Source organism: Physeter macrocephalus, chromosome 7 (genome assembly GCF_002837175.3).
Source record: "Physeter macrocephalus isolate SW-GA chromosome 7, ASM283717v5, whole genome shotgun sequence".
Taxonomy (NCBI): Eukaryota; Metazoa; Chordata; class Mammalia; order Artiodactyla; family Physeteridae; genus Physeter; species Physeter macrocephalus.
The window spans coordinates 153,320,728-153,332,059 of record NC_041220.1 but is presented as its reverse complement, the minus strand read 5'-3'; positions in this window follow the sequence as shown (position 1 = coordinate 153,332,059).

Genomic DNA, 11,332 nt, shown 5'->3' with positions numbered 1-11,332 from the left:
GCAGACCTCTGCTTTATGAGCCAAGCAGACCAGCTTGGAAGTCTCAGGCTTACAGAAACAAGAAGGCGGATTTATCCGACACAGAAATGAGCAGTTTCTGGGTTATTAACTTTTTTTTTTTTTCATTTGATGACACCAGCATTATAAATTAGTCTCTTTTGTAGTATGAATGGAACAGTTTTGGAACACAGGTAACATCATTAGATCCTGAAACAACAGCCCCGAGATGTTTGTTATATATCAGTGCTTTTCAACCGGGTCAATTGTGGCCCCCAGGGGACATTTGGCAACATCTGGAGATGTTTGCTACGGGCATCCAGTGAGTAGAAGCCAGGGTGGCCGCACAACATCCTACAGGGCCCAGGACAACAGCACAACAGAGAATTATCCAGCCCAAATGTCAGTGCTGATGTAGAGAAGCCCTGTAATACACGTGTAATTGATGGTAACATTTGTTCTACCTAGGCTTTTAGTGGGGGAATCAAGGCCCAGACAATGTAAGTAACTAGGCCAATGTGATCTGGCACTGCTAAAAAGCATCAGCCCTGAGATCAAAGTTCAGCTATCCCGTCTGACCTCTGTATTAGTCAGGGTTCTCCAGAGAAAGAACCAATAGGATACATATATCGAGATTCATTGTAAGGAATTTGCTCATGTGATTATGGAGGTTGAGTAAGGAAAAGTTGAGTTAGCAAACTGGAAACCCAGGAGAGCCAATGATATGGTTTCAGTCCAAGGCCAGCAGGCTGGAGACCCCAGAAGAGCTGATGTTTCACTTCAGGTCCAAAGGCAGGAAAAAGCGGATGACCCAGCGCAATCAGTCAGGCAGGAGGAGTTCCCCCTTACTTACTGACTCACAGGAGAGTCAATCTTTTTGTTTTACTCCGGCGTTTGATGGATTGGATGAGACCCACCCACATCTGCTTTCCTCAGTCTACTGATTCAAGTGTTCCTCTCATCCAGAAGCACCCACACCAACACACCCAGAATGTTTGACCAAATATCTGGGCACCCTGTGGTCCAGTCAGGTGGACACGTAAATTCCCCATTACACCTCCTGACTTGATAACCAGTTGCTCTGTGTTTCTACAACTCTTTATGTCCACAGAGTGATTCACGGACCGGCAGCATCGCATCGCGGGGGAACTCATCCAAATGGCCAGCCCGGACCCATTGGTTTGTGAAGCGCTATGTTACACACATGGAAGGGGGTGGCGCGGGGGTGCGGGCATCTAAAAAAACCGATTTTACTACATTGATTCAGAGAGCCATCTGGTTAGTGTTTCCGTTACTCAACTTCATAATCAATAGGGCTTTATTTATCATTTAAGAGGTGCCAAGCACTACTCAGCTCTGCACGAGAAGCATATCTAACAGTCTGGATTTGTTTGTCATTCAAATTTAGGCCATGTCCCCGCGAAGTTCAGCCTGGCTTACCTGGTACAGAAGTAGAAATGGGCAAAAAGCCAGCCCCGAGCCAACCATGCTGTCAGCAATGTTTGATTTTTGCCTGTTTCCTCTGCCTCTCCCCTGCCTGGTATCCCCACCCAGGACTGGCTACACAGTTTGCTGTCTACATTTTGCAGTGCCAAATGGAAAGGCGGGACCCTTTTCAGACTGCTTCCACAAAACACCCCAAACAGAGTGGCTTATAAAGAACAGACATTCATTTCTCACAGTTCTGGAGGCTGGGAAGTCCATGATCAGGGTGCCAGCATGATCTGGTGCGTCTTCATATGGTGGACGGGTTTAGGGAACTCTGTGAGGTCTCTTTGAAAAGAACATGGATCACATTCGTGAAGCTCCATCATCATGACATAAGCACCTCCCAAAGGCCCCGCCTCCAATACCATTACATGGGGGCTAGGACTTCAATACATGAACTTGGGGGGCACACCAACATTCAGACCACAGCAGACCCCTTGTTTAAAAAAATATTAATAATTTCAAGATGGTGATGGTAGACAATTAAAACAAGTACAAGCCCTTCGGAGCACAGGGCCCTGTCCATACCTTTGACTTCCAGTCATTGTGTCCTTTGAACATTCCAAAGGGACAGCAATTTTCAACGACAGCACAGAAGATCATTTTGGGGAAAGAGGCCCTGTCCCAGCAAATCAAACCACTTGTTTCCCAGGACTTCTCTGCCAACCCAGCTACCTCCCCAAGGTCAGCATGATACTGCTGGCAGGAAGAACGTCCCCTGCTCCTACGCCCTGGGCTCCCTGGTGTTGAGGGTTGAATATGTCCCCCCCAAAATATGTTCAAGTACCTATCCCTAGTACCTGTGAATGTGAACTTATTTGGAAATAGGGTCATTGCTGATATAATTAGGTAAATTACGATGAAGTCATACTGACGTAGGGTGGACCCTTAGCCCAAGATGACTGGTGTCCTTACAAGAAGAGAGAAGACAGACACACAGGAAGAAGGCCATGTTATGGAGGCAGACACTGAAGTGATATGTCTATAAGCCAACAAATGGCAGAGATTTGCAGCAACACCAGGAGCTGTGAGAAAGGCCTGGAACAGATCCTTCCCTAAAGCCTTTATGTATATATATATATTTTTAAATAAATTTATTTATTTATTTATTTTTGGCTGTGTTGAGTCTTCGTTGCTGCGCGCAGGCTTTCTCTAGTTGCGGCGAGCGGGGGCTACTCTTCGTCGTGGTGCGCGGGCTTCTCATTGCAGTGGCTTCTCTTGTTGTGGGGCATGGGCTCGAGGCGCACGTTCTTCAGTAGTTGTGGCGCATGGGCTCAGTAGTTGCGGCTCGCGGGCTCTAGAGCGCAGGCTCAGTAGTTGTGGCGCACAGGTTTAGTTGCTCCGCGGTATGTGGGATCTTCTGGACCAGGGCTCGAACCCGTGTCCCCTGCATTGGCAGGCGGATTCCTAACCACTGTACCACCAGGGAAGTCCCATTCTCTAAAGCCTTTAAAGGGAGCATGGCCCTGCTGACACCTTGATTTCAGAATTCTAGCCTCCAGAACCATGAGAGAATAAATTTCTATTGTTTTAAGCCACCCAGTCTGTGGTACTTTGCTTACCGCGGTCCTAGGAAACTAATACTCCTGGAAACTTGTCCCTAGGCTCTTGCTTTTGCTTCAGGGAAGACTGAAATCTATAGAAGTGTCCTGACCAGTGCCAAGAAATCCCAGGAAACAGAAGCCTTCCATGACCGGCTCCAGAAATCCCACCAAACCCAGGAGCCCCAGGTATGACACGCTTGACTCCGTAAACAGTAATAGCTGACATCCAACGTAGACCAGAAGTATCCAGTTTTACCATGTGCTGCACAAAGTTCCGATTTACCTTGGACCACTGGGTATCCATCCTGTAGATGAGGGTAATGTCTCTTTATGGAAACGTTTCAGCTAATCCCAAAGAAGCAGTGATGGAATCAGAATTAGAATGAAGACCCCTCCCCCATGGATTGACTGCATCCTGGCGCTGAGCTTCAATGGTTGCTAAGATCATAAAAAGATAGACGAATCAGACTTGATGTGCTTCCTCAGAAAAACACACCACCTGTGACGTAGTCTTGTCAAAAAGTCAAACCTGTATCGAGGGATCAAAGCCTGTAGATCTGGTTACCTGCTTCCAGGAAATATAGACATCAGAGGAACAGTTAACATCTCGGGAATGCTATCAGCAAAATCCCAGCTGATACCCAACAAATGACCTTGTTTCTTTCAGAAATAAACTCTAAGGGGGAGAAAAAAGAGAGATGGAAAGGGAGCCTGTAGATGAAAAGACTAAAGAGACATAGGAACTAGCAGCACGGTGTGGGCTGCATTTGAATCCTGATTCATACAACTGGAAAAAAACATCTGTGATATTTATGAGGCAACTGGAAATGTAAACACTCCCTGGTAGTTGATGATATTAAGGAATTATTTCTTAAAATTTAGGCTGGATAATGGTATTCCAGTTATTTTTTTTTAAATAGGGCATATATTTAGAAACACATTTGGAAATAATTATGGGAAATGTGATCTATATATAAGATTTGTTTAAAAATAACATGGGTGGGCTTCCCTGGTGGCGCAGTGGTTGGGAATCCGCCTGCTGATGCGGGGGACACGGGTTCGTGCCCCGGTCCGGGAAGATCCCACATGCCGCGGAGCGGCTGGGCCCGTGAGCCATGGCCGCTGAGCCTGCGCGTCTGGAACCTGTGCTCTGCAACGGGAGAGGCCACAACAGTGAGAGGCCCGCGTACTGCAAAAAAAAAAAATAATAACATGGGTGATGGAGAGTGAGAATGAGTAGATTTGAGACAAGGTCATCATAAATTGATAATTGTTGAAGCTGGTGATGGGTCACGGGGGTCATCATAAAACCTCTACAATTCATATATGCTTAAAAATGTCCATAATAAAAAATTTTGAAAATTCCATTGGAACGCCATAGAAACAGCTGAGTGGATAGAATCTGAATTTTGGGTGTTACGTATACTGGTTTTCTACAGCTGCTGTAGCAAATTGCCACAAACATGGTGACTTGAAAGTACAGAAATTCATTAGAAGTCCAAAATCAGTCTCATTATGATAAAATTAATGTGTTGGCACGGCTGCATTCCTTCTGGAGGATCTAGTGGAGATTCTGCATCCTTACCTTTCCCAGTATCTAGAGGCTGCCTGAATTCCTTGGCTCATGGCCTCTTCCAGCAATCATGTCCCCCTCCACCTCCGCTTACATCTTACCTCTCCTTCCCTGACTCTGACCCCCTGCTTCCCTCATATGAGGACCCTTTTGATTACATTGGGCTCACCTGGGTAATACAAAACAATCTTCCCATCTCAAGATCCTTAATTTAATCACATCTGCAAAGTTCCATTTGCCATGTAAAGTAACATATGTCGTGTAAGGAAACATAGCTTTTGGGGATTAGGACATGTCTGGACATCTTTTGGCGGGGGGATTATTCCGCCTACCAGGTATCTCAGCTCGACATTTACCAACCTTTTTTTGTTCAAAACAGAGACATCCTGTTATGATTTCTGCATACTTCAACAGGGGTGATTTTGCCCCCCGGGGACATCTGGCAGTATCTGGAGACATTTAAAAAATGTTTTACTTTATTGAAATACAGTTGATTTACAACGTTGTGTTAATTTCTGTTGTACAGCAAAGTGATTAGAATATATATATATACCTTCTTTTTCAGGCAATACCTGGAGACATTTTTGATTGTCAGGACAGGAGGTAAGGTCGGGGAGGGTGGGTGGGGGAGGAGGCGGTGCTACTGGAACCTATCTAGTGGGTAGAGACCATGTATTGTAGGCTGCTAAACCTCATACAAAGCAGAGGACGAGAGATCTACCAAGCCCCACATGTTACTAGTATCTGCAAAGAGCAAGAAATTAAGAAGTATTTGTTGAATGAATAAACAATTAGCTTGCTAATAAGATACATTACACCTTCTCATCAAAAAGACGACCTCAAATTCGGTGACCACAGCTGAGTCACCTAATTACATCCAAAAGTGAATATAATTCGGAATATCAAAAAAAGTATGTGTTCCTGCTGAAATCACAAGAAGACAGACACCAAAGACCTGATGTGCCTCTAGGGAAGAAAACACCACCAACCTATGAGACAATTTTGCCCTAAAATCCAAACCCGATCTGATCAAAGCCTCTGGAAAGATTCCATGGATTCCAAAGATCTTATTTGCAGATAAAAGGGTATTTACATATCTTAGGATTCCTCTAGTGCAAAGGTCTTTAGAGCTAGAGAGAAAAGTACATATTTTGAGAACCAAAGACCTGCAAAATCCAATCAAGGATAAAGCTGCCAGTCCTACAAATGTCCATGGGTTACATGGAAGACTCAGTAATGTGTACAGCTTAAAATTAAGGGTCAGGGTCTTGAGAGCACCTCCAGTGAAGTATAGCATCCTGGACATAACAATCATTTATAGACTTCAAGTGTCCCATTAGGGCCACTGACAAGAATCTAGCTAGGGGCCAGCCCAAATCGTGGGAATGTATGCAGGCTCAGTCATGGCATGGTAATTACTATCTGTAATGGAATGAAACTCTCAGCTCCAGGAGGATTTGGGAAAAGTACAGAAACTTTTAAGAGAATGAAAATATAGGATTCATATTTGGGGTAAAGAAGGAATCTCTGCGTATTTGGTATTTTATGCATTTGTAAAGTTTCAAAGAATTTCTGAGTTTTGGAAACCACTGTAAAATATATAATTGGGTAATTCATCTAAACGTGATTTTAGTTGAAAACTAATTTTATATAGTATTGGAATATTTTAAAAGAGCTTAAATTTTACTATAAGTTTAATTTACTAGATTTTAAGGATATTTGCATACCTGGGAATGTATTTGTTAATTGAGACAACTGAAGTGATTAAAAAGGGAACTGGGTGTAATGTGTTAAGGGTTTTAAATGTACTTTAAAATTCATGAAGGTGTTTAATTATCTGAGTTTGCAAGTGGGATCAAATATTTTCCAAAGTCCTCTTAAAATTGGTTGCTATTATTTGCTAGACTTAAAAATGAATTTTAAAAAAGAATAATCAATTTTCTAGGCTGAACTTAAAAGGTTAAGGAAAAGGTACAATGAGATATCACCTCACACCTGTCAGAATGGTTATCACCAAAAAGAATACAAATAGCAAATGCTGGGGAGGGTGTGCGGAAAAGGGAACCCTCTCACACTGTTGGTAGGAATGTAAATCGGTGCAGCCACTGCGGAAAACAGTATGGAGGTTTCTCAAAAAACTAAAAATAAAACTACCATATGACCCCGCAATTCTACTGCTAGGCATATATCCCAAAAAACCATAAACGCTAATTCTAAAGGATACATGTCCCCCAGTGCTATAGCAGCATTATTTACAATTGTCAAGATATGGAAGGGACTTCCCTGGTGGTCCAGTGGTAAAGAATTCACCTTCTGATGCAGGGGAAGTGGGTTCGATCCCTGGTGAGGGAACTAGGATAGCACATGCCACGGGGCAGCTAAGCGCATGTGCCACAACTACAGCGCCTCAACTAGAGAAGAGAAAACCCCCAGGCCACAACTAGAGAGAAGCCCGCACGGTGCAACGAAAGATCCCACATGCCGCAACTAAGATCCAGCGCAGCCAAAAAAAAAAGGTGTGGAAGCAACCTAAGTGTCCATCAACAGATGAATGAATAAAGAAGATGAGGTATATATACACAATGGAATACTACTCAGTCATAAAAAGGAACAAAATAATGCCATTTGCAGCAACATGGATGGACTGGGAAGTTAGTATGCTAAGTGAAAAAAGTCAGAGAAAGACAAATACTATATGATATCGCTTATATGTGGAATCTAAAAAATACAACAAACTAGTGACTATAACAAAAAAAAAGCAAACTCACAGATATAGAGAACAAACTACTAGTTGCCAAGGGGGTGGGAAGGTGGGAAGGGCAATATAAGGGTAGGGGATTAAGAGGTACAAACTATTATGTATACAATAAGCTACAAGGGGGAGTTCCCTGGTGGCCTAGTGGTTAGGATGCCGGGCTTTCACTGCCGTGGCCCAAGTTCAATCCCTGGTTGGGGAACTGAGATCCCACAAGCTGTGGGACGCCGCCAAGAAAAATAAATAAGCTACAAGGATATATTGCACAGTGTGGGGAATATAGCCAAAATTTTATAATAACTATAAATGGAGTATAACCTTTAAAAATTGTGACTCACTGCATTGCACACCTGTAACTTATATAATATTGTACAGCAACTACACTTTAATAAAAAATGTTAGAAAAAAAGTTAAGGAAAAAGTAGGCATTTGAACTTATAACTTAAATAAGTTGACTATCAGATTTGTAAACTGAGTAGATCTTTTTTTTGTGCACACACAAACACACACACACACACCCCATTTTTGAGGGCTATAATCACTTCTGAAAGGCTGTACAATGTCCAAATTGCTGTGCTTACATTAAAAAAAAAATCACAAGTCCATCTTTGCAACTCTGTGCCAATAATATGATCAAATACCAATATTGTTGACCAAATAAATTCCACCCAAACTCAGAAACCTTGCTCAGCCCTCCAGAGCCTGTATAGAGCTGATAAGGTCTGATATGATTCAAAATGTATTCCTCCTAAGATGCTTGTTTCCGTTTTTTTTTTTTTACATATTCTGAATCTAATTTTCTGCCTTTCTCATGTTCTCATCCATTTATGGATTTGCATGCGTGTGTGTGATTGGTTGTCATCTGAATAAATTATTTCATTCCTAACCAACTAATTTATGTTCCTTATAAAGGGCCAGCTTAACTCTATGCCAGTTTAACTAGGGAGTGTCGATGGAGGGTCCAAATAACCCTGTTTGCAGCCGGTACGTGCTTTGGAAGGTACTGAGCTCTGATTGATTGAATTCTACTGTGGTCTAATCGTGCCCCAGCACAGTGAGAGTCACACTCTGTGGTCCACAGAGCAGCACCATCTGGTCTCACTCGGACCTCCGCACGTTCACGTTTAGGAAGCACTGGTCTACACAAGAATTCAGGTAACAGTAATCACTGTTGCAGTGATATTGTGCTGTTTGAGTTTCATGCTCAGCAGACGGCATAGTTCCATTTATTTCTTTTAAATGACAAGATGACAAGTTGCAATTCAGTTAACTCTGTAAATTGTCTCTACAAATTATTAAATTACGTGTGTATATTGAGTTCTCACAAATGGCACTTGGGTGACTGGAACATGAACATGTCGCATTAATAGTTGGACAGAAGTCTCCCATGATATGGAAAGGGGTGGGGGGTATCTGCTATAATCCGTTGAGGCCCTAGCGCCCCGGAAGCTCCAGGAAGTGTGGTGAGCTCCAGCCAACTCAGCTACTATCACCCTAGATAAAGTTCTGGGTAGATTAATGAAGGTCACAAATGCATTTCTGTTCCTCACGTCAAGCAGGGAGTCCATTTCCCCTCTTCTTTAAAAAAAAATTTTTAGCTTATTTATCTTGCTTTATTATTACGACATCGTCACATACATGCAATATTTCCCCTCTTCTAGAAAGAGCACACCCATGGCTTTCTTTGACTGATATAATATGGTAGAAGTGAAGTTCTGGGACTTCCATCCCCAGGCTTAAGAGAACGGGTGCTTCCACTTTCTTGCTCTTAGGAGTCAGCCACCATGTAAGAAGTCTGATGACTTTGAGCCCGCCATGCTATCAGGCAGCCCAGGAGAACCATGTGGTAAGGAGCATTGAGGGGCCAGACTCTGGGAGGTAAGGCTTCTTACACCATCCATCCCAGACAGCTGCGCAGCCCCGTGCATGACTGTGGCCCATGCCACGTGCAGCCAAAGAATCCCCTCGCTGAGTCCTGCCTGACCCACAGAATCATGAGCAAACAATAAAATATTGTTGTTTAAACCATTAATCTTGAAGGTGATTTGTCACATAGCAATAAATATTTGTGACAAATGCATGGACCTGTCTAACAGCCGCTTACCTCCTATTCATCACAGAATAGGTCTGCCAACCTAAGAGGAGTTCCTCCCCCTAAAGCAGGGGAAGAAAGGTAATGAGGAAAGCAACGAAAACTGAGCTATAGAAGAAGAGCTAAGAAACAGAAAATGAGAAAATACCGAAGACATGTTGGCCTGCCCTGATGTAACTCTGTGTTCCCAGATGTGGCCAAGCAGTGCCAGGCCCCCCCCCATCACTCTTTCTTTCTTTCTAAAATTTGTGTTGAAGCATAACTTACTGACTGTATGTGCACAGATCGTAAGCGTAAACCTCCATGAATTTTTACAAACCAAACTCATGCATCTAACTGGCAGCCAGATCAGCATTTGAGATGCCCCCTCCTGGCCTCTTCCAGTTACTACACTGACCCTCTTCCGGTTACCACTATCCTGACTTCTGTTTCTCAACCTTCTATCAGGAACATGCATACTACATGTAATCTTTTGTTTCTGGCTTCTTTTTCTCAACTTTATGTTTGTGAGAGTCATTCACTTTGTTGTGTGTAGTTGTAGTTCATTTGGTCTGTGATGGTTAGTATCATTGTATGATTACACCACAACGTCTTTGTGTATAGGCGGATTTTATCTAAAACAAGGGTCGGCAAACCTTTTCTGTGCATATTTTAGGCACTGCAAGCCGTAGATCTCTGTCACAACTACTCTCTGCCATTGCAACTTGAAAGCAAGCATAGATAACATGTACACGAATGGTTCTAGTTGTGTACCAATAAAATACTGTCTTTATTGATACTGAAATTTGAATTTCAAAGAATTTTCATATGTCACACTATTTTATTCTTCTTTGGATTTTTTCCTAACCTGTTAAAAATGTAAAAAATACTGTTTTTACGCTATATGTTTAGTCTAAGCAGATGGTATTTTTTTTTTTAAGTTTCCAAATGTTGATGAGGGTGCAGGAAAACAGGAATTCTCAGGGAATGTAAAGTGGTGCATTCTTTGAGGTTGCCAGTGGGGCATTATATATCAAATACTTTAAAACCGTTCATACTCTTTGACCATTTCTAGGCATTTATCCAAAGAAAATAACCAGAGATGTGCATGAAGATTAATGGGCAAAGATATTCCTCATAGCATTATTTATAATATTGAAAAATTGGAAGCAGACTCCAACTTTCAGTTCTGGCAATTGGGCGGATTGACGTAATGCATCCCATGCTCCTCATATTTCTACAAATACACAGACTGCTGTATAAAATATGATACAAATATTAATACACCGACTAGCTAGAGAGAAGTATTACTTTCCTGGGTCAGAATGGAAATGTATACCCATATAGACCCTCACCATTAGGAGCTGGGGTTTTAATACCAGCACAGAAATAAAAGACATGACATTGACCCACCAAGACAGGAAGCTGGAATTGAGACCCCTGCATAAAGCTGGAACAAGAACTTCCTGCCTCCTTTCATGAAAGGGAGGACTAGGGAAATGTCTCATCCTCCCAAAAGAGGTAGTGAGGAAGTTTGTCTCTTGTGGGCACTCCAAGGGAGGGGGTGGGACGTTTTAAAAATATTAGGTCTTCCAATCCATGAACGTGGGATGTGTTTTCATTTACCTATGCCTTCTTTAATTTCTTTCAGCTGTGTCTCATAGTTTTTATTGCACGTGTTTCTCACCTCTTTAATCAATTCCTAAGTATTTTTTTCTTTTTGATGTTTTTGCAGATGGAATTGTTTTTGTAAATTTCACTTTCAGGTCATTGATTACTAGGGTAGAGAAATACAACTGATTTTTGTGTCTTGACTATGTATCCTGCTACTTTGCTCAATGCATTTATTAGTTCTAACAGGTTTTTTGGGTGGAATCTTTAGGGTTTTCTACATACAGGCATAC